Source organism: Mauremys mutica, chromosome 2, assembly GCF_020497125.1.
Source record: "Mauremys mutica isolate MM-2020 ecotype Southern chromosome 2, ASM2049712v1, whole genome shotgun sequence".
Classification (NCBI taxonomy): Eukaryota; Metazoa; Chordata; order Testudines; family Geoemydidae; genus Mauremys; species Mauremys mutica.
In genome coordinates, this window is record NC_059073.1 from 15101629 (window position 1) to 15123930 (window position 22302).

General features: G+C 44.3%; 1 protein-coding gene across 7 annotated transcripts in view; it reads left to right on the plus strand.

Annotated features, from left to right (window-relative positions):
• Positions 1-22302, plus strand: part of FAM135B (family with sequence similarity 135 member B) — a 355587-nt gene that overhangs the window by 112772 nt on the left and 220513 nt on the right. The gene's annotated exons all lie outside the window — the stretch shown is intronic.

Below are 22302 nucleotides of genomic sequence, written 5' to 3' on the forward strand. Positions count from 1 at the left end.
TCCTTGCTCAGTGTCAACTCACAAACATCTTCAATTGGACAGATTCATGGCTGCATGTTTTATAATTTGTTTGGATGAGTTTGCATGTTCTGATCTGACAGTGCCATGCAGTCATATGTAGACCTTCTAAAACAGAGATTCTGCAGGTTTGGATTGATCAGAACTTTCTTGGGCAGTTTCATAGAACCTCAAACTTCCTTGCATTTCCCAAAATTATTAGCAGGTTTTAACATTTTGGACATGATCTGTTTAACTTAACCTATTTTTCATATATGTCAGTAGATGCTTTCTTGTCTTCTGTGAGCAGAGACCACATTGTCACATGTACAGAATTACAAGCTTAAAATCAATGAGCGCATCTCATTAGGAATAAACCCTGTGGTTGAGCATATTGTTTTGACCTTATGCTTAGGGACATATGTATCTTCTATCACACTAAAAAGAAGCACTTCCTACATCCACTCTTTGAAAACGTGCTGTATCTATATTGACTGGAGTAAACTCAGAGCACTCCTTAATTCACTCAGATGTGCAGTAAATGTACATTCCTTTAAGAACAAGAAAAAATCGAGTGTACAATGCTGAAAGCATTTGGCAAAGAATTACAAATAACAAGTTTTAGAAACTCATGATGTGTTTTCAGAGAACTTGCAAACAGAAAAAGAGGTGACATATTAAATGAATTGTTACTTACAGTTTGTGCACCTCATTCTAAAAACTGACATGCAGGCCAATTCATCACACACTTTCAAAGGTTAGCACAAGCGGTGATTATATCAGAGTTTTTTAAAGCGATTGTATCAGTTTCATAGACAGTGCTGCAGACATTTATTCATGTGCTGAACTTTAAGCATGTGAGTAGTCCCACTGAAGGCAATGGGACTATTCATAAGCATAAAGCTAAGCATGTATGTCAGTATTGATAAGATCAGGGCCTTTATATTTTGATTGTGGCACCTTCTTTCCATTCAGTTGTACATGAGCTAATCCTCCTTTTACTTTAGCTTATGCCTTGGCTACTCTATTCCTTAGTTTTTTTATTCCAGTCTGAGTTATGTATTCAGGAATAATCTTGACATTTTCTGTGTCTACAATCAGAGAAAGCTAAAGAAGCTCAATTGTGTGTGAATGTGTGTGTGTGTGTGATGTTTGTGTGTGTGTGTGTGTATATATATATATATATATGTATATATATATATATACACATATATATAAAATATGTATGTGTGTATGATATATATTTATGACAAGGGTCTGCAAATAAATCAGGCTCCCTATCTTAGTCTGTTTTGCAGTGATATCTATTCTAATTCAAAAGAACAAAACGCTTCCCAGTTCACTCTTTACTGCCTGATGAAATCATATGTCTGCCAGGTATTGTTCTGTCCTTCTGTTAGTTCTCATGCTGTGTGAGAATTCTGTTGCATGGATATCTCACTGGTTAAATGAGGATGAAATCAGAAATGTATCCTGAATGTTCACTCATCATCAGAATCCTGAACTTGTTTGTATTAAAACCTTTTAAGACCTTGGTGTACTTCCTTACCCCTTGATTTCTACCTTATTTTAGCTTGCAAACTCTTTGATCAGGACCTTGTGTCTATTGGGCACTGTGAATTGACGATGATAAAACATAATGATGAGTTGGAAAAAATAACCTTTTTTTTTTTTTTTTTTTTTAACTTTCACCTGAGAATAACATGCCGTTTCTTGCGAGGAGGAAGTGGCTCTCTGCTATGCTAGGTGTTTAATACAATGCTATACATTTATATTGTCTCCTTCATCCAGGCAGGTTCCAAAGTGTTTTCCAGTCTACCTCTCTATCATTTCACCCAACACGGAAATGCAGCCACCTGTGAGTTACAAGAGGGAGCTGTAATGCATCAGTATTACAAGACAGCAGTTTGTAGGGGAGGATACAAAGAATATCTTCTCTAGATAAAGCAGCAATGGAAATGTAGCTAGGTGGAAAATAGTCACCTGAGTTGGGACTTAGCCAAGACAATGGGGGTTAATCTGCTGTTGCAAAAAGTACTATGGGATCTCTACCCGTATGTGGTACCTGTATATCTGGTTTTAAATAAGACTTTCCTACCCGCTGGAGGTGCTGTGATGACTGTTTTTTTCCCCAGGCATTGAAAAGGCAAAATGATATATAAACGCCAAGTATTAACCAGAGGTACTTAAGCATGAAAATTGGACCCTGCTGCTAACAATTAAATTTCTAAATCCATGCTTCGGCATCTGTTGTCCTGCTTTTGGGCACATAAATGCCATGTTGTCTCCTAAATACATAATTAGTTGACCAGATATGGATTTAGGTGCCTAACATTAAACACCCTGGTTTGGCAATTGGGTGATTCATATATCATTTTATTTCTCTTTCTGTCCAGAGATGGGTGGGTTGATTTGATTTGTTTGAGTTAGTTACGTTTAAGCACTGAGGGACAATTTTCAAAGGTGTTTAGGTGCCTGAGGATGCAGATAGACACCTAGCTGTGGAGGGACAGGATGCACAGTAGCTCTTTAACCTCTTCCTTTCCAATGTGGGGTTTTTATACCCCATCACAGGCACTTAAATACCTGTGAAAATATGTCCCTTAGATCCCACTGATCAGTTTACCCTGGCTTCTAATTTTGCAAGTGAAAATGGTAACAACTGGACGTTCTGTGTACCTAACTTGCATCTGCAAGCAGGTAGGTAGGTGGCCAAATGTTGCCATTTCCCTCAGCAATTTGGGTGGGTGTGTATATTTGCAGGGGGGAAAAAAAGGCCTTAAAGTGTGGCTATTCCTGAACAGTGACTTTGCAATGTTATCATTGCAGAGTGCTATACTCCATTGTATCTAGCTGATTTCCCTGTTGCACCTGAAACATGGGTGATTGCATTTCCTATCTGCCAGCCTCTCAATCTCCAACTGTGCTCTAAAAGTCAAGCTCCCACCTCCCCTTCTTGGGCATCATCGTGGACAATAGAGGTTCTTCAGGCTAAATTCTGCTGCTGGCTAAACCTCTGCAATCTCATTAGCTTCAGTTAACTCTTGACACTATAGGTTAAAATAGGTCAGTACAAGGAGGGGCAATCTCTCACCAGTTAGTGGATGTCGTCACAGGACTTAACATTATGTTTTGATGTAGCATTGCATCATCTCCTGGAGTTTCTCCTGATGTTCCCTGGTGGTGATCGGACTGTAAAGTGCTGATTAAAAAAATAAAGCTTAAAAGTCTTGCAGAATAATAGGCCTCCAGCTGGGGGATATTGTGAGGTGATTCATCAGTACAGTTCTGGGTTAACAGTTAGGTTACAAAAAGTCCCCAGGAACCAAACAGTCACTGTGTTAAATATGCCCCCACTGACTCGTGCAACGGAGAATCATAGAGATGCAGTGATGTATTTATTTTTGGCTTGTAGCAGTGTGATAAACTCAAGAGGATTTAGTTTATCCTCATACCTACCTCCGTTCATTACTTGGAGGATGAAGGAGGTGTCAGTTTAAGATATGGCCAACGGGTTGTATCACCCGATGCTGTTCATCCTGTCAGCTCTCGCCTGCTAAGAGTCGAGTCTTGTGAGAGGCCGAGCACTGTCTGTGAGGGATTTGGTGCCGGCACAGGAGGAGTTCAATGCTTTGTAAAATCAGGCCCCAGGGCAGGTGTACTGCATCAGTGTTTTGGAGAAGAATCCTCCACAAAACATCCAGTTACTGCAGGAAGTGGTATGGATCACAGGAGTGGAAGGGACCTCGAGAGGTCATCTAGTCCAGTCCCCTGCACTCATGGCAGGACTAAGTATTATCTAGATCATCCCTGACAGGTGTTTGTCTAACCTGCTCTTAAATCTCCAATGATGGAAATTCCACAACCTCCCTGGGCAATTTATTCCAGTGCTTAACCACCCTGACAGGAAGCATTTTTCCTAATGCCCAACCTAAACCTCCCTTGCTGCAATTTAAGCCCATTGCTTCTTGTCTTTATCTTCAGAGGTTAAGAACAACAATTTTTCTCCCTTCTCCTTTTAACAACCCTTTACGTACTTGAAAAGTTACCATGTCTTCTCCTTTCCAGATTAAATTTTTTTTTTAAATCTTCCCTCATAGGTCACATTTTCTAGTCCTTTAATCCTTTTTGTTGCTCTTCTCTGGACTTTCTCCAATTTGTCCACATCGTTCCTGAAATGTGGTACCCAGAACTGGACACAATACTCCAGTTGAGGCCTGATCAGCGCCTAAATGTTGCTTCTGACTGAGTCAGTTATGAACCCAATGCCTCTGCATGGTGGGCTAGGCAATTGTGCTACATAGAAGTCGTGTCTTTCAGAATGAATCTAAACCCCAGATCTTGACCATTTGTGGCCAGTGTGCACAAATTACTTCTTGCAAGGGTTAGACGTGTTTTAACCCCAGAATCTGTCCTTACAGCAACTTGGGTAATGGTATTCCTCCCCGCTTAGATTTCCTCTGCAGTTTGGATTGGATAGTCTATTCTTCCTGAATTTGTAGCCGAAATCATTGGTTAGTAAAGCTACTGCGTTAGGTCAAGGGACAACCATTTCAACTAGGTGAAAGATTATTTGCCTGTTCCTGAGGTTGCTCCGATTTCAGTAGTGCTTGGCAATTTTATCAAAACCTTTTTGAATGCATTTTGTTTATTTTTAAGCTGTTAGGCTCACGGTGAAACAATGCACATTTTTCCACATGCCCGTCTCAAATTTTGAGCTAGGCTGCTCGCTGTGATTGGTTGTTTAGGTCATGTGTGTGTGTTTCTGCATATAATGAACAGTTAAAAAGAGCACAAAAGCTACCAGGTGAAGAACTAGAAAAGTTGCCATCAGCTGAGACAATAAATTAAACGACTAGTGGCTCTGAATAGTAAATGGTTACGGTACCCCAGGAGCACTCAGGCACTGAAATGTACAATATTGCAGAGGCTGAGGATGCTAATGAAATGCGTCCCCTTCGCTTCGTAATGTTGTTTCTTACAAGGGGGAGAATCTAGTCATGTCGTGCTGCTGTATCTCTCTTCAGAGAGACGGTTCTGAAAAAAAAAATCTCGCTCATTCTACTTGTCAGGAACTGTGGCTCAGCAGCATGCAGGAGGGGGCAGCAGGGAGGGCATAAGGTGGAAGAAAACTCAGCCAAGGAGTTTTGAAAGTGTTGGGTAAAAGTTACAGGGCCTGATCGTCTGCTGCAGAGCCAGAGCCAGTAAAAGTCATGGACTGGTCACAGGCTTCCATGGATTTTTCTTTATTGTCTATGACCTGTCAGTGACTTTTACTAAAAATATGCATGACAGTAAGGAGTTGCAGGCTCCTCACACCACCCTGGGGGGCCCAGCTCAGAGCTGCAGGGTCCCCCTACCACCCATGGCTCCAAGCTCAGGGCACCTCCGCCGCCTGCAGTGGCCAGGAGCTCCTAGGGCCCTGCAGTTCCCAGCCGCCATGGGTGGCAGGAGGACCCTGCAGCTCCTAGGCACTGGGGGCTCAAGTCACGGAGGTCTCCGGAAGTCACAGATTCCGTGACAAAATCATAGCCCTACCCATAATTAGCAAATGGTCCTGAGTACGCAAAACCCAGTGATGAGAACTTGGGATCAGAGTCTAATACCTCTCACGTGGAATAGTATCTCACTCCATTATGGTCTAATTGAAATCAGTTGATTATAAGGGTACCAGGAACTGGCCTTTTAATAATATTGCTGCAGAGTAAAAACAGCTGAGCTCTGAGATCAGCCATCCTCAAATGTAGCCTAATCTCCAAGAGAATAACTTGGCCTTGAGCCTAAATGAAAGGGCAACATTTTTTGCTGTGCACAAGCTGTCCACACCGATGCATGTGACTCTCACATGGATGTAGAGCTTTTAGCAACAGAATTATCTCTGGTTTTGGCAAGCAAAGTCGCCTGTGGATATGTCACACTTCAGGCTGCCATCTGCACAGATTTGACAAATGAAATGTGTTACAGTTTGGTGCTTGGAAGGGAGATCTCCCAGGGAAGCCCGGGGTGGCTTAGCAGGAAGTTGTGCTGGTGACTCAGGAGCTGGCTTCCCACCCCTCACTTGGAGCTGCATGTCTGTGCTCTCCCGATTCACACAACTGAGTGCCACAGATCATTTTGGAAAGCACTGGAACTGTCCAGGAATGAGGGAAGTCGACACACAGAAGAAGTCAGGGTGTTGGAATTTTTGTCTAGTGACTTGAGAGAGAGATGTGATTTGTAGACGCTACTTGTCTGTGACTTGGCTGGGTGAGAGTTAGCTCTCTGGGCTTGAGAATTCAGCAGCACAGCCTAAGGGCAACTCTAGACCCTAGCACTCAGCCAGCCAAACAGGAACCTTCCACATACAGAAGGGTACGTGTTGCCTGTGTAGGTCTGCCCCCTTCTTCCGTGGAGCCATGGGAGTTCCAGTACCGAGGGACTCATTGTGGAGGAGGGAACAGGATTTTCCCCAAGTGCCAGGACTGTCAGGAAACCTACCCCAGGAAGTGTGGCTGGGCCCAGCTGTACAGATTTAGAGGTCTCCCAACACACTATAGACCTGATCCTGCAAGCAGTTACTAACTCACAAAGTGCCATTTACTTTGTAGAGTGAATAAACACTATTCTTGTGAGTGAGGGCTTGTAGGAGCTGACCCAGTGAGAGGGCGGTGCACTGAGGTGTCTGTGGTAGCTGGCATTAGAAGTCCTGCTCTCCTGTTCAGAAAGGAGGAAGTATTAATGTAAGTGAACGTCTATGCTACCTGCTGGATCGGCGGGTAGCGATCGATCTATTGGGGATTGATTTATCGCATGTAGTGTAGACCCGATAAATCGATCCCCGATCGCTCTCCTGTCGACTGCTGAACTCCAGCAGTGCGAGAGGCGGAAGCAAAGTCGACGGGGGAGCTGCGCCGCGCCGCGAGGACACAAAGTTAGTAATTTTAATTCGATCTAAGATACATCGACTTCAGCTACGCTGTTCTCATAGCCGAAGTTGCGTATCTTAAATCGATTTCCCCCCCTACGCACACACACACCGTGTGGACCAGGCCTAAGAAACTGCCTTTTTGCCTGGTGCATAGTCTGCAAGACTGAAGCTCAACGTCATCCTTTTGTTGAAATTCATTTAGGTGCTGGGTTAACTTACAGCTTCAGCTCTGACCAGGGGAAATTCTTGTTTTGAACAGACTCCACAAAGCCTGGTTAGATCAGTCTGCTTCACTGCAAGACCTTGGCCCTAGGCCTAGCTGCAGCTCCCTTGGAAATGGAAGGTCAAGACATGCCAAGCAACATAAGCATCAGACTTCCATTTTGTTTGTGAGCCATTTGATTTGCCTCTGGCTGCATGCCAAAATCTGGTGCGGTTGTGTGTCAGTTTAGTCCCCAGCACTTTGAACACATGTCGACCAATCTGCTTATGGCTCTGCATATTTTATTGCTTGTGCTTGCGTCATTCTGAAACCACTGCCTACCCAAAGAACCAATCCCATCACCATGACAGCGAGCCTGTTGTAGTCATCTGACCCTTCGTTTGGGCTCAGTCACATCTTTGAATTTCTTGCCCATGGGCCCCCGTGGGAGCTCCCCACTCCTGGGCAATTTTCCTATCCCTAGTGGGAGGTCAGCTCACTCCCAGGGTCTTTTAAGCAGGTCTTTGGAGCGGAGCCCAGAGCTGGAGCGTGGAGCATCTCTGGAGCAGTGGAGCTGCAGGTTTTTGCCTGGAGCTGGAGCACAGCTCCAAAGCCCTGCTTTTAAGAGTCCAGTTTATAGTCCCCTGGTCTCTAGGGTTACCAGACGTCCCGTTTTGGCCAGGACAGTCCGGTTTTTAAGCCCTATCCCGGCCATCCCGAGTGTTTTGGGGGTTTTTTTGGGAAGGGGGGAAGTGGGGATTTGTCCCATTTGCTCTTGGCAACTTGATCAGTTCGCAAGAGGAAGTGCAACGAATGCCCACTTTTTTTAAAGAAGTGAGGTGCGGGGAGATGAGCGGTGATGCCGGCCTTGTGGGGGGAGGGGAGGCGGGAGTCAAGTGGGGGGCACACAGGGCTCGCGTGAGCAGCGATGCCAGCCCCAGCCTTTGAGAAATATGGTTACCTTATTTAGTATGTGTGTTGCTGCTCGCCCAAGCCCTGCCTGCCCCGTGTGTGGGGAGGGGAGCATGGGCCAGCCCTGTGCAGGAGAGGGGTGGGGCTCGGGCGAGCCCTGTGGGAAGGGACCTCGGGTGATTGGCTTGGGCCTGTCCCACATGGAGTCCCGTTTCCCTTTGGGAGATATGGTCATCCTACTTGTCTCTAGTCCAGGGGTCCCCAACGCGGTGCAGGGCATCTAAATGCGCCCGCGTCCTGGCCAGCGGTCGAGCATCCGCCAACATTCGGCAGCATTTCGGCGGATGCTCGACCGCTGCCACGGTCCTTTGTCTGGTGCCTGCCAGACAAAAAAGGTTGGGGACCACTGCTCTAATCCCTGGTGGCACTTAATAGGTTGTTAGCTGGAAGCAGTCCTTCAGGGCTTTTGCTCATATCAATCGGGTAGTGCCAGTCTGCACTAAACTGAAGGGTGAATGGAAGAGTTAGCAACAGCCTCAGCCTGAGATCCCCTTGCTCCCGGAGCTAAGGGGCAGACCCTGGCATCCTCCCTCCACCTCGGAAAAACTCCCCCACAGTTGTGTGCAGACTTCCTGTTTTGAGGCTTCACTTCCCCAGGAGGAACACATTTGGTAAGTGTGCCTAACTGAGGCTGCCTTAGTGCAAGAATGCTTGTTAGCCTTTTCACTAGGGGGATGGAAGCGTGTCCCACCATGCCTGTGAATTGTTTCCAGTCCCTGCAACGGGGAATGCCATTCCACACACAATGGTATTTCAAAGATCACAGGCACTGAGAGTATTTTAAATTCATTTTCAGGGATTTTTAGTTTACTTTTTATTACCAATTTAGGAACCTACAATTTCTCAGCTTACCTACTTTATTCTCTTTTTGTTCTGCACATACTAATAGTATTTATATTCCAATAGCACCTAATCAGGTTTCCCAGTTGCACCAGCTGCTTTTACAAACAAAATAAATAACAGTCCTTCCCCCAAGTAGCCTACCATAAAAAAAGATGAGACAAACCAGGTGGATGAAACCAACGGGCAGATGGGGAAGGAGGATAGGGTAACAATAAATAGCAGTAGCACTAATCCTAACAACCATAGCTTACCACTGATTGAGTGATCTGATTCTTCCTCGGTGAAAGACAGCATAGTATTGCTTGATGGAGTGTAGTCTTTGGGCCCAATTCTGCAAGCACTACTTGACACAGTGCTTGCTAGCGTGAGAAGTCCCATTGGCTGTAAAGGAACATAGTCAGAAACATCAAACCCTGTAATAAAGAGTTACAGAATTTGTCCCTGTGAGAATGAGATATAGTACACATGCTCACGCACACACGTGAAAAGAACGTTATTAAGGTTGCAAAGTCAAGCACTCAAAAGTTAAGAGATGGGAGGAGCTGCAAGATAATTCAGTTCTCTAACACAGTATTCAACTACCGTAACCATGACCCGGTTGTTTAACTTCCTGCAGTCCCCTGCCTCGGTCACTACAAACCTTCCAGTTTCTGCAAGAAATTAAATGGGTCTTCCACATAATCTCCCTCACTGTGCAGCCCTAATTCACCCCCATAGCAGGTTTATCCTGTGGGGAAAATGTTTGTATGTGATCATGTAATTAAAGACCATCATGCATATGTGCATGGGGGGATATTAAGGATGCACTTGTGACAGATTTCTGTTACCAATTTGACTGAGGCGTCAGGTGATGAGACTGAGGCCACAGGATCGTTAGGGGAGGAAATGACAGAACACACCAAGGCCTGGTCTACACTGGGGGGGGGGTGTCGAACTAAGGTACGCAAGTTCAGCTACGCTATTTGCTACCTTAGTTCGAACTACTCACCCATCCAGACGCCGCGGGATTGAAGTCCGCGGCTCCCCCGTTGACTCCGCCACCGCCGTTCGCGGTGGTGGAGTTCTGGAGTCGACGGGAGCGCTTTCCAAGTTCGAACTATCGCATCTAGATTAGACGCAATAGTTCGAACTCCGAGAAGTCGAACTCTACGCGTCGACCCGGCAGGTAAGTATAGACATACTGTGTGTGACTGAGTTTTAAAGCTTTATTAATAAAATAACAGCAGAGAGTGCTGGGGGTTCCTCATGTCACTCAGAGGAAGGAAGAAAGTGTTAGTGCCCCAAGCCCTAACCCACTTTCATACTCACACATGCACTGCCAAGCCTGGGTGTAACGTACGAAGAAGTGGGGGAAGAGGTGGATGGGAGTTCTGTCCTGTGCACAGGTCGTCTGGGGTCTGCTGTTGATCTCCGACTTGCTTCACCTCTCAGGAGGGTTTTAAGTCCTGGGGTCTTTGGAGGCATTTTGTTCAGGACCTCTGTCCCCTGTGCTCTTTGTACCAGTCCAAACCAGCTTTCTGCAGCATCCTCAGCTTTCCCAAAACACGCCGTCTTCAGGGACGCCAGCCTCTGTTTTTCCTCCCTCCTGGCCTTCGTCGTCTCACTCGTTTTCGCAGCCCCTGCAGGTCTGTTCAGCTGAATCCTCCTTTCTCATGGCTGGTTGGGGTTGGGATCCAGGCCCCCGTCTTTCTTGGCAGGTAGCCGAGAGTCGGTTGTGTGCCGTGCCTTGGGCTGGAGTCAGCATTTTTTCTTCAGACCTAGCTGGAGCATTGAGTTAACACAGTCTCTTCTCTCTTCCTCCCCCCTCGGCCTCTCGCAACCTGCAAAGAAATATTTCACTCCACATCCACAACTTCAATCCTCCCCGAAATTCTTTCCAGTGCATCTCAAAGCATTAGCAATATGCAATGCTGGTGCTTACCCAGGGCACCCTATGGGGGTGCAATTTTATTGTGACACACTGGCAACCTTGATATTGGCATTTTCTAACTTAATGTTCTTTCCACATAGGTTTTTCTGTGTAATTTCTTAAGCTTTTAAAAAAGGAAACTGAAAAAACAGTCCACGTGGCATCATACCACAGGGACCGCAGTTATTAGCTCAAATGCCAGACAGCAATAGTATGTTGTCATGCGCTATGTGGACCAGCACTACAGGGGAATGGGACACTTTACAGAGGGTTTCACAGATAGAGTATTTGCTCACAGCAGAAGAATGGTGAGACTCATGAATCTTGGGTTCTATGCCAGGCTCTGGATGTGAGTTTTCTCTATTGGACACAGAATTTTCTGCCTATGTCCCCAAAATTTGACTCTTTCTGCCCCCCTCCCCCTCTCCCAGTCCTGTCTCTTCCCCACCCTTGGCTCATCATCCTAGTACTAGTCTCCTGGCCCAGCCAGTCATGGTCTCTTTATCCACACTCTCCTTGCTGGTCTTAGGTCCTTCCTCATCTAATCTCTTCTCTTCCTTCTTGGATTCCAGTTGTACTCCCTGCCCATGTTCCTTAATCCCATTGGCTTTCCGTCCCAGTCTTCCTCTTCAGGCTCCTCATCCCATTTCAGTGTCCCACCAGCTCCTCATCCTAATCTCCATACCTAGCCCAGCCCAATTATCCACCCACAGACTGGCTCTTCATACTCCTCTCCTCCACCTCCATCTGCCCAGCTGGGTCCCAGTCTTTCACTCTTGGCTTCTAGTCCTATCTGTTTCCTCCCAGTCCATCAATTCCCCCTCCCACCCATTTCCCTCCTTGTCTCCTAGTTCCAGTCTCCTTACCCAGCCAACCCTGGTTTCTCACCCAACCCAGACAGCCTTTAGTTCTAGGTCCTTATCTGTCCTGCCCTCTGTATTTGAATTAGGCAGCCTCCTCCTCCCCTGCTCACTGGGCTGCTCAGGGGAGTCACTAGGAGCACAGTCATTTTCTGGTGCCCAAATGCAGCCCAAAGCCGCAATTGCAGGGAAGTCCTGATCAGTGCTAGGCTAGAGTGTGCCAAGTGTGGATGGAATGCTACCAGCCTGGCCTATTAAGTGTGTGTGTGTGTGTGGGTGTGTGTGTAAATGAGCATCACTAGAGATGCCAGCACACTTGTCAGAATAGGTCTTGATTATTAATTTTTTGTTCCCTTGTATTAGTTGGATGGCTACATCCAGAGCAGCAAAGCCAAGGTATCGTAGGCTCATACCTGGATAGAGTTTGAGGGTTCTTTTTTTCATTCGTATACTCACAGCACTAGTATTGAATATATACACCACATTCTGCCCTTACCAACCTATATAACCCCTTTGAAGTTGGTGAAAGTGAGACCAGAATTTGTCCCATAGGTGTTTAGAATCCAGTGGATACTTCTTTCAATGAAAATATTTTGAGGCAGTTTAGGCTCATCACATCAACAGACTTTCATGAACTTTTGCTTGGATTATCCGGAAGGCACTCAAAGCACAGCACTTTTAATGTCAGCAGTTTTGGAAAGCAAGTGAAACAGAATACCTCGTCTAAGTGAAACTCTAGAGTGAATTTAGCCTGGCAAAATGTGTCATTACTCAGCTTGATGTTTGACAAAGGCATCATGTTTAAAAACCCCTTGTTCTTCTTCAAGTTCTGGTCCTTATGGGTATGCATGAGCTCCATGTGCCCAGAGATGGAGAATTTTGAAAACAGCATCTCTTGGTCCTCACATGCGCCCTGGCTAACCCCATGCCTCAGACCAAGAAGATAAAGGGCAAGGCAGACTGACCACCTCTCCAGTTCCTTCTCACCGCCACATGAAGCTTCAGCTCTATTCATTTATTGCTAAATAGGTTTAGAAGTTTTTGGAGTTGAACGTTTTATCTAATAGTTTATGCCATATAGTTAGTTTTAGGTTAGTGAGTTAGTTTAGTTAGTTACCTTTCCAACCTGGGGAACGCCCCCATATCCTGTTTGGTTACTGGACTATACGCAGGACTCAGGGCTTCAAAATTTGTGCCTCCTGCTCATGCTCCTTCTACTTCAGCGATGACCACTAACGCTGCTTGTACTGCCTTGGGTAAGTCCACATAGTGGCAAGGTGCAGTATCTGCCATTCGTTCCGCCACCGTGCCTGGGAAGTGCGGGAACCTTGCCTTAGGAAGCACCCAACAGAGGCCATGAGATCACAGTTGGACCCAGCCTGGAGTATTTCCCCCTCTCCCCTGCTACATTGGCCTGATTCAGCAAGGAGTGCACCTCCTGCCCAATTCAGAAACAAGGGTGTCGACTGCCACAGAGCATTCAGTGGGGACTTGGTGGCAGAGCTGGGAGGAAATTTCATAAGCATGAGAGTAAATCCTCCTCCAAATCCACTTTGAAGAAGTCTAATTCAGTCCTGCCTAAACAGAGCAAGTCTCTAAGCTCAGCCCAAGAGAATTTAGGATGTACTAAGTCTCAGAGACATGACAGGAAAGGCCATAAGTCTGGGGCTCCCCGGTACTGGATCGCAATGTGGTGGTGTGATATACCAGTGTCCAAGCCACACATCCTCCTCCTACTTGAGTACTACACATTGGGACCAGCACTTGAAGAAGAAGAGTACATTACTCTATAGTAACCAGGAGTTCTTCCAGATGTTTTCCATGACCCACTCTCCTTCCATGACAACTCCTCAGCTTCGGGTTGTCTTTTTGTTCCTGGTAGAGAAGGAACTGGAGAGGTCCACCCCTCCCCTTTATCTTGGTCCGAGGCACAAGATAAGCAAGGGTTCATGTGTGGACCAACAGACACCACGTTCAAAATTCTCCAGCTCTGGGTTTGTAGGGGACCATACATCAAAAAGCCGCATTACTGTAAGGTAAGTAACTTTCTCTTTAAATATGCCATGGAATTTTTCAAGACTGCAAATGGGAATGCAGTTAATATAGTGCTAAGGAAAGTTGTTTTCCAGCGATTGCCCATATAGTCACTACAGAAGATGATGATAATAATAATTATAATAATTATTATTATTAATTACAATGTATATGTCATAGCACCTAGGAGCACAAATCATGGACCAGGACCACATTGTGCTAGGTGCTGTACAAACACAGAATAAAAAGAGAGCTCCTGCTTCAAAGAGATTACAAGCTAAGTATAAGACAGGCGGGTGAAACAGATGGGGAGTACAAGGAAACATGGAGAGAATGACATTTTCCCAAATAAGGAGATGCTTAATCTTAGATGGGAAAGTGTGAGAACTGTCGGCAAATTCTGACCATTTAATAGTGTCTAAAATGTGCTGCAAATGAATGCATGACTCTTGTTGATGGACTTTATGTTCAGAAATGAATACAGATTGCACTAAACTGAAACAATTCACAAATTTGTGTCGATTTCGCTGAATTGTTTAGGTTAAAAAAAAAAACCTAAAAAAAAAAATCAAAACGTTTCATTTTAAAAAATTCTGAAATGACACGTTGCAATTTTTGATTCAAAATGACTCTGTTTTGCAAAGAATTTTAATTTTATTTCAAAAAATTCGAAAACTCAACATTTAAACAAAAGCATGTTTACATTGAGTAAGGTAAAACATTTTGTTTGACCCAGAATATTTGTTTTGTTTTTTGCTTCTCAGAGCAAACCAAAAAAAATAGTTATTTGCACAGCTCTGGTCCTAAGACTGTCCAGGGGCATACCAGAAAAGGATCCCTTTACTGCAGGGGAACTGTAAGGAAGAGACATGACATAACTGAAGATCTGGGCTCAGTGGGTGTTCAGCAGCAGTGAAAATTAGGCCAATGATTTTTAACTGTAACTGTGCACAAAGGTTCTTTGGGACTTGTAAGAGCAATTTCTTTCTTTCTTTTTGGAGAGTCAGAAGGGAGGGATATGTGGCAGGCCAAAAAGCAGAGAATCATGTGACAGTACAGATGAAGGTCTGTTACCGCTTTTCTCCTTATATTCTACCACCTCCTCACCTTTCTGCATTTTCCCTGCCTTTCCGTTTTGTAGGCAATAGCCGCAGCAACTTAATATTATTTACTATAAGCAGATGCTGAGTTGATTTCAAGACTGCTGCATGAAAAGAGCATGCTGTGTGAGGCTAATTGGGGCTGGCATTCATTCTTTGTCAAATTATCTGACCTAAATTTATATATGCAGTGTTTGCTGTAGCCGTATGGATCCTAGGAGATTAGAGACACAAGGTGAATGAGGTAATATCTTGTAATGGACTAACTTCTTGGTGAGAGAGACAAGCTTTTGGCCGCCTTCAGGTCGAAAGCTTGTCTTTTACCTCACCCACCTTATCTCTCTGACCTAAATTTTCCTAAATCTCCCTTGCTGCAATTTAAGCCCATTATTTCTTGGCATGTCCTCAGTGGATAAAGAGAACAATTTATCACCCTCCTCTTTATAGCTGCCTTTTGCATACTTGAAAACTTTTATGATGTCCCCCTCCTCAGTCTTCTCTTCTCCAGACTAAACAAACCCATTTTTTTGGTAGATCATGTTTTCTAGACCTTTAATGATTTTAGTTGCTCTCTGTTTTTTCCAGTTAGCCCACACCTTTCCCGAAGTGTGGCGTTCAGAACTGGACACAGTACTCAAGTTGAGGCCTTATCAGTGCTGAGTAGAATGGAAGAATTACTACTTGTGTTGTGCTTACAACATTCCTGCTAATGCATTCCAGAATGATTGCGTTTATTTTTTGCAACACTGTTACATTGTTGACTTGTATTTAGTTTGTGATCCTCCATGTCTCCCAGATTTTTTTCTGAAATACTCCTTCCTAGGCATTCATTTCCCATTTTGTACTTGTGCAGCTGATTATTCCTAAGTGAAGTACTTTGCATTTGCCTGATGGAATTTCAACCTATCTATTTCAGACAACTTCTCCAGTTTGTCAAGATCATTTTGAATTCTAATTCTGTCCTCCAAAGCGCTTTCAGTGCCCTCAGCTTCCTATTATCCACAAACGTTATAAATGTATTTTCCATGCCAGTATCTAAATCATTTCTGAATCTTTAAAAAGAAACCTCATCTGCCTCTTCTTCCTGGTTAGGTGGCCTATAGTAGACCCTTACTGTGACATCATGCTTGTTTTTACCCCTTTTATCTTTACCCAAAGACCTTCAACAGATCTGCCTCCCACTTCTATCTCAATCTCAGTGCAAGTGTATACATCTTTGATATACAAAGCAACACCTCCTCCCTTTTTTCTGCTGCTTTTCCTTCCTGAACAAGGCGTACTCTTATACCAATATTCCAGTTGTGTGAGTTATGTGATCATCTGTCCACAAAGCCATGCATTCATCTCCAAGATGTCTGCCTCTGCCTGGGCCCCTACCCTTGTCTGGAAGTATTGATGAGAACACCACCTATGCCCCAACTCTCACCCTCTCTCCTAGAGCCCCCTAGTCACGTCTGATTGGTTCAGGGTCATAACTTGAAGTATCATTAATGCCCATGTGGATGAGCAGCATGGGTTTAGTAGTCCGAGGGCTGGATGATCCTCGGCAATCCTTTCTAAGTGTCTCTATAATAGGCCCCACACATGCACCATACCTAAAAGATGCCTCTGTCTCCTTTAGAAAGGAATCACAGACCACCACGACCCTTCATTTACTCTGTGAGTGGTGTCCATGAGCCTCCTAGCCTTGGGGGTGTGTGGCATCTCCTCCTCCACCTTTTGGGGTAGATTCCTCATCCCTCATTGCCAGGGCAGCATACCAGTTTCTTTATCTTTATGGACGGTGGGTTGGGAGCAGGTGTGGAGCACTGTCTGAATCCAGAAGTCGCCAGCGGCCAGCTTCCTCCTTGTGGTGGAGCCATTTCCTCCACCCCTGGTGGTGCTACTGTGGTTCTCCCCAACTGGGTTGCTTCCTCAAGCTTGACTGTCTCCATATGCATATTTTCAATGAGTTCCTGACAATGACAGCTGATGTTAGTTCTGGAACTGTTCAGTATTGACCTACCAAAACCTCTGACAAAACCTGGGTTTCCTTTGGAGATTTACCACTCAACTGAATAGCCTTGGATTTGCTAATCTCGGAGGATAATCTAAGTAATGGGCTCTCACTTTAGAGATCACCAATAGGTTTCAGACAGTCATGATCACACTTTATTGCTAGATGCAGGTGTACGCGTATTATCCCAGAACTTCTTGTAGAGTAATGACATGGAGCAAATTGAGAACCCTTGACCTAAATCATGAGTTTGGGATTTTGTGGATCCCAAGTGGGTTGGAAAAAGGTAAAATATGGACGCAAAAATATAACCGTGAAAATGTCAACAGCTATAAGTGAGTTGGATCCTTTCTTGAATACTTTTTTAATTCAGTATCTTTCTTGGGTTTTGAATCACTATTTCCCTTTTTTAAGGGATGTTTGTTGTTTTACTCCTACATCGCCAACTTTATTTTCTATAATAGAAATCAACAAGCGTTGGGAAAAATTACTCACTTTTTTGTGCTGATTTTTTAAAAATAGGTTTGATATGGCTGATGAAGGAACCAATTTTGATTTTCCCAGGAATGCAGAACAGCAGACTTGAAAAGTTTTAAAATAGGACTCTTATCTAAAGTGTGTTGGCTCGTCAGAGAATAGAAACAAACAATGTATAACAATTAAACTGTGTGACAAAGTTCCTCCTCTATCTTGGTGGGTCCTGCGCTTATTGGTGGATTTCTTCGCCTCAGAGATTCACCATGTGGGTCAGGGAACAGCCCAGAGACCTTCCCCTCTGGTAGAACCCACAGTCCAGGTCAATTCCTCCTGTGTCTGATCAGGAGTTGGGAGGTTTGGGGGGAACCCGGGCCCACCCTCTACTCCGGGTTCCAGCCCAGGGCCCTGTGGACTGCAGCTGTCTAGAGTGCCTCCTGTAACAGCTGTGTGACAGCTACAAGTCCCTAGGCTACTTCCCCATGGCCTCCTCCCAACAATTTCTTTATCCTCACCACAGGACCTTTTTCCTGGTGTCTGATAATGCTTGTACTCTTCAATTGTCCAGCCATCCCACTCTCAGCTCCTAATGCCTCTTGCTCCCAACTCCTCGCATGCACACTACAAACTGAAGTGAAGTCCTTTTTAAACTCAGGTCCCCTGATTAGCCAGCCTGTCCTAATTGATTCTAGCAGTTTCTTCTCAATTGGCTCCAGGTGTCCGAATAAGCCTGCCTGCCTTAATTGGTTCCAGCAAGTTCCTGCTTCTTCTGGAACTGTCCCTGTTACCTTACCCAGGGAAAAGAGATCTATTTAATCTGGGACTAATATATCTGCCTTCTAACACTCTCCTGTATCCATCTGGCTGGACCCTGTCACAACTGGTATACTTGTGAAAGAAACAAGCATGTTTTGTGGATTATATGGCAGGATAAGGTCATGTGCCTTGAATTAATTTGTATCTGTCCATCTGTCCATCCATCCATCTATCCATCCATCCATCCATCCTGCCCTGCAACGTAAAGAAATAATTCCAAGGCATGTTGCAGGCTGGAACTTTTACAAAACAATAGGAACAGTTACCTGCAGCTATCCCATCTTGTGCTGTGATCCCATTACATTCCACAATCTAAACAGGCAAATATATCAATGGAAGACCTACAAGATTAATCCTTGATACTTTTGAGTCAGTGCAGAATATTGAAGGGCACAATGTAGCTGCAGATGCTGTGTTTTTCAGAGGACACATCAAATTTAAATCCTGAATAGTTGTGGCCATTTAAAAAAAAAGTGGCTGACTCTTGTGTCCTGGCTAAATTCAAAACTGGGTCAATACACTGCAGTCCAGAAAACCCAAATTCTGGAGCTATATGGAGGCCATGCTCCTCTTTCTTTTTTTTTAAGGGTATTTTGTAGGTTATTCTTCAACTATTCATCTAATAATAATTGCAAGGCCTGGTATTGCTATTCTTTATCATTCATATAGGGCAGGTATTACCATGTGCCCTGAGTACTCTACCGTTCGTTGTCCTTATTCAAATACTAAAATGTGGCTATGTTATACCTTGTCGTATTCAAAATCTTGGAACTAAAATAACATGGCTGACATAATTTAAAGGTGATTAATATATGCCACTAATATAATAAAGGCTCTACCTCCACTGTACTAATGATGCCCATGGGTTCATGGACATGAGGATGATGTGCAACAGAAGTGCTGACTGGCCTCTGTGATTGCTCTGAATCAAAATAACTCACCTGCTTTTGGGGCATCTTGATTCAGTAGTGACTCTAGGGTCTCCTGGGACCCATTTCACTTGAGAAAAGGCAAATGATAGAAAAACTAAAAGGAATTAAAAAGAAAATTTTACTTCACCTTGAATGGTCCCTTGAAATATGTTAGCTATTTATGCGAAACGATCTGTTCTACCTTGTATTTAGTTGTGACACACTGAGTAGATTGCCTGGACCTGAAGAACATCTCTGTGTAAGCTCGAAAGTTTCTCTCTCTCACCAACAGAGGTTGGTCCAATAAAGGATATTACCTCAGCCATCTCACCTTGTTTCTCTAAAAAGAAAAGACATTTAATCTATTTTCACCTTTCCCCAACACTTTATCCTAACTGACGGTTTCTGAGTTTGAGTCACGATTGCCCTGTTTTTCAGAGGCTGTTTATTATTTTGCTCCTGTGTCGCTGACTTTATTGATATCTATGCTAAGAGCAGATATGTATGGAGAAGAGAGTAATGCAGTTTTATCATGACTGGTTTTTTATAAACACAATTGTAGCTTTTAGAAAAACTTAAATTCCCTCCCTCATCTTGCAAATATCAGCTTCCCAGGGAACCCATAACAAAATACAGTTTGTTCTAAATGTAGAAATAGCAGGGAATGTATTATGGAGACTCACGTCTAAGATGCGCTGTGCTTCCTGAGGAACACAGCTGGGTTCTCTTCTTTAAACTTTGCCCTAAACGAATGCTTCTAGGTTTATGAGTCATTGCTTTCTCTGGGAAGGTGTTTTTATTTTGCTCTTTTGTCCCCGACTTTCTGATGAATCCTGTGATGGAATCAGACAAGTATGGCCAAAGCACTGACGAAATGTCTGGCTTATTTCTTTTTTTGGCCAAGAATACATACAGAACGCAGGGCAGATTTATAATCTGCTGGGGGAGGTAAACACGTTTTATGTTGTAGTAGAATAGCTTCTGAAAGTAAATCAAAGTAGGGGCCAGATCCTGCAGCCCTCACTAGTGTGATTAGCGCCATCAAGCTAATGCGGTTCTTAAGAGTCCTGTGGCATCCAGCCTTTAGGATTATTACCCTCTATAATACAGTAATGCTACTGGGCCAGATTCTGTCCTCAGTGACACGCAATATATTTCCTCTGAATCATGGTTGCTGCAATTATGATTTCTTTAGTTTATCTCTGTGTTTACCTATGTATGTACCAAATAACCATTTTATCAATGCATATAGCTCAATCAGCTGTACTACCAAAATAAGTAGTAGAACTTAGTAGCTAGCCCAGACAGCCAGCTACTAAACATTGCACATGGCAAGGGCCAATGAGCATGAACACAAGCATCATATTTTGGCCAAAAGATTGCAACTTTATCATAACTTAAACAACCACCACCAGTCCTCAAAGGCAACCTGGTCCAGCAGCAGCAAAAGAAAATAACAGCAAGTGTTCCTTTAAAAATGCAAATGAGATCATGCATATTCATCTACCATACAGATTAGGACATGCTATCATTTCAAGAAGATGTCCAGATTTCCAGCGTGGGAGACCCCACTCCTTTCCTCATCCACTCAATTTTAACAGCATGAAGGGGAATCTAACCCCTGTGAGCAGGACAAATTGCCCAGATTTGTGAGCCTGTAATTTAAATAAATCATAAATTAATAAAACCATGACAACCTGGGCCCCTCTGTTCTGTAGATTTTGCCAGCACAACACAACCTGTGCAGTTGCCTGAAATGTCAAGTGGAACATGCTGAGACCAATGAACCATAGACCCTGAAATGTAACTGATCCAGCTTATCCTCCATAGCCATTACTCTCTAAAGCTATGTCTACAGTGAAGAGTGAATTCAACTAATAATTTGAGTGATGCCCCAAACTTGAGTCTTGTCCACACACGCAAACCCTTAACTCAGGTGTAATGGTGCTTTTAACTTGAGTTTGCAGGCCCAAGGGCCGGGGAGTTGTATAGGCTGAAACTCAAGTGAGTACAATGTCTGAGTGCAGACTAGCTCCTACCTGAGTGCTCCTGGGCCTTCCTACAATTCCCCTGTGTGCCCAGAAAGAACAGAAGTTCTTCTGCAGTTCAGCAGGAATGAATTCACAGAGCATCTCAAGTTACTGCAGTACAGAGAAACACGGGGTGTGGCCCCAGAAGTCTTAGCACCACACATGAGTGAATGCAATGCTAGTGTGCATACAGCAGTTGTAGTATTATTTTACAGTGTGGCCTCTCTCACTAAAGCGAGGCTAACTTGGGAGTAGTAACTCGAATATAGTTAACTCTGCAGTGCAGACATACCCTCAGGGAGCGAGTGTGGGATACTTACAACCTTTTGGGGAGTAGCAGAGAGAGGCCTACTTCTGTCCAGTGCTCTCTTTATGGGCAATACTCCACCAGCCAATCCAAACTCAGAGGTGCTAGGACTGATCAGTGGCAGCCTCGCTAATGAGAGAGGGCTGCCATTGGCAGGTCTGTCCCCCAGGTCACGTCACCAGCTGCGTTGCCTTGTGCCTGCCTTATTCTTGTTCCGAAATGTTAGTGTGGCATGTAGTGCTTAGCTTAAAAGCACTCAAGGTGCTGTCCAACAGAGAGGTGCCCAGGGGCATTCCCTAAACACTCGCTGGTCATCTTATTGAAGTATGTGACATATCTTCAATATTGGCAATATTCTCTACAGTACTGCAAATACTGATGTCTTACGTCGGCCCTCGGTAACAGCACAATCGGCCAGGTAGCTACTCTACTTTTAGGTAATGCTCGTTTAACTAACTACTCTGTGGCCTGGGGGTCCTGTCACAATCTTGTCTGTGACATCTGTGATACAGACTAATTTTCCTGCCTCAAAGAGCTTACGTGGCAGTCCCTGCCATTCATTTCTTTCTGGAGTTAGTTCTGTTCCATGTGAAACCTCCCTTCCTTGTCTTTGATAAGTGCCTTGGTTGGAGTGGGCACAGGGATGGGAGCAAGAGAACTCTGTACCACTGTGGTTTTTGGCTGGAGACTGAATTTTCCATTCTCTAAAATGGGTATAACAACATCTCTCTTTCCCCCCAGGAATACTGAGAGAGCTTGGAAAGCACTCGGAGGTTCTAGGCTGAAGGATACTATGTACATTTCAATGATTACGATATAGCCTAATGTAGCATTATTGCTGCACCCTCAGGCTGTCTTTGTCTTTTATGACTCACAATCATGACTTGGATAGGGATCTTATCAATAAAAAGCCTGAACAGAGTCCATTGAAGTCAGTATAAAGA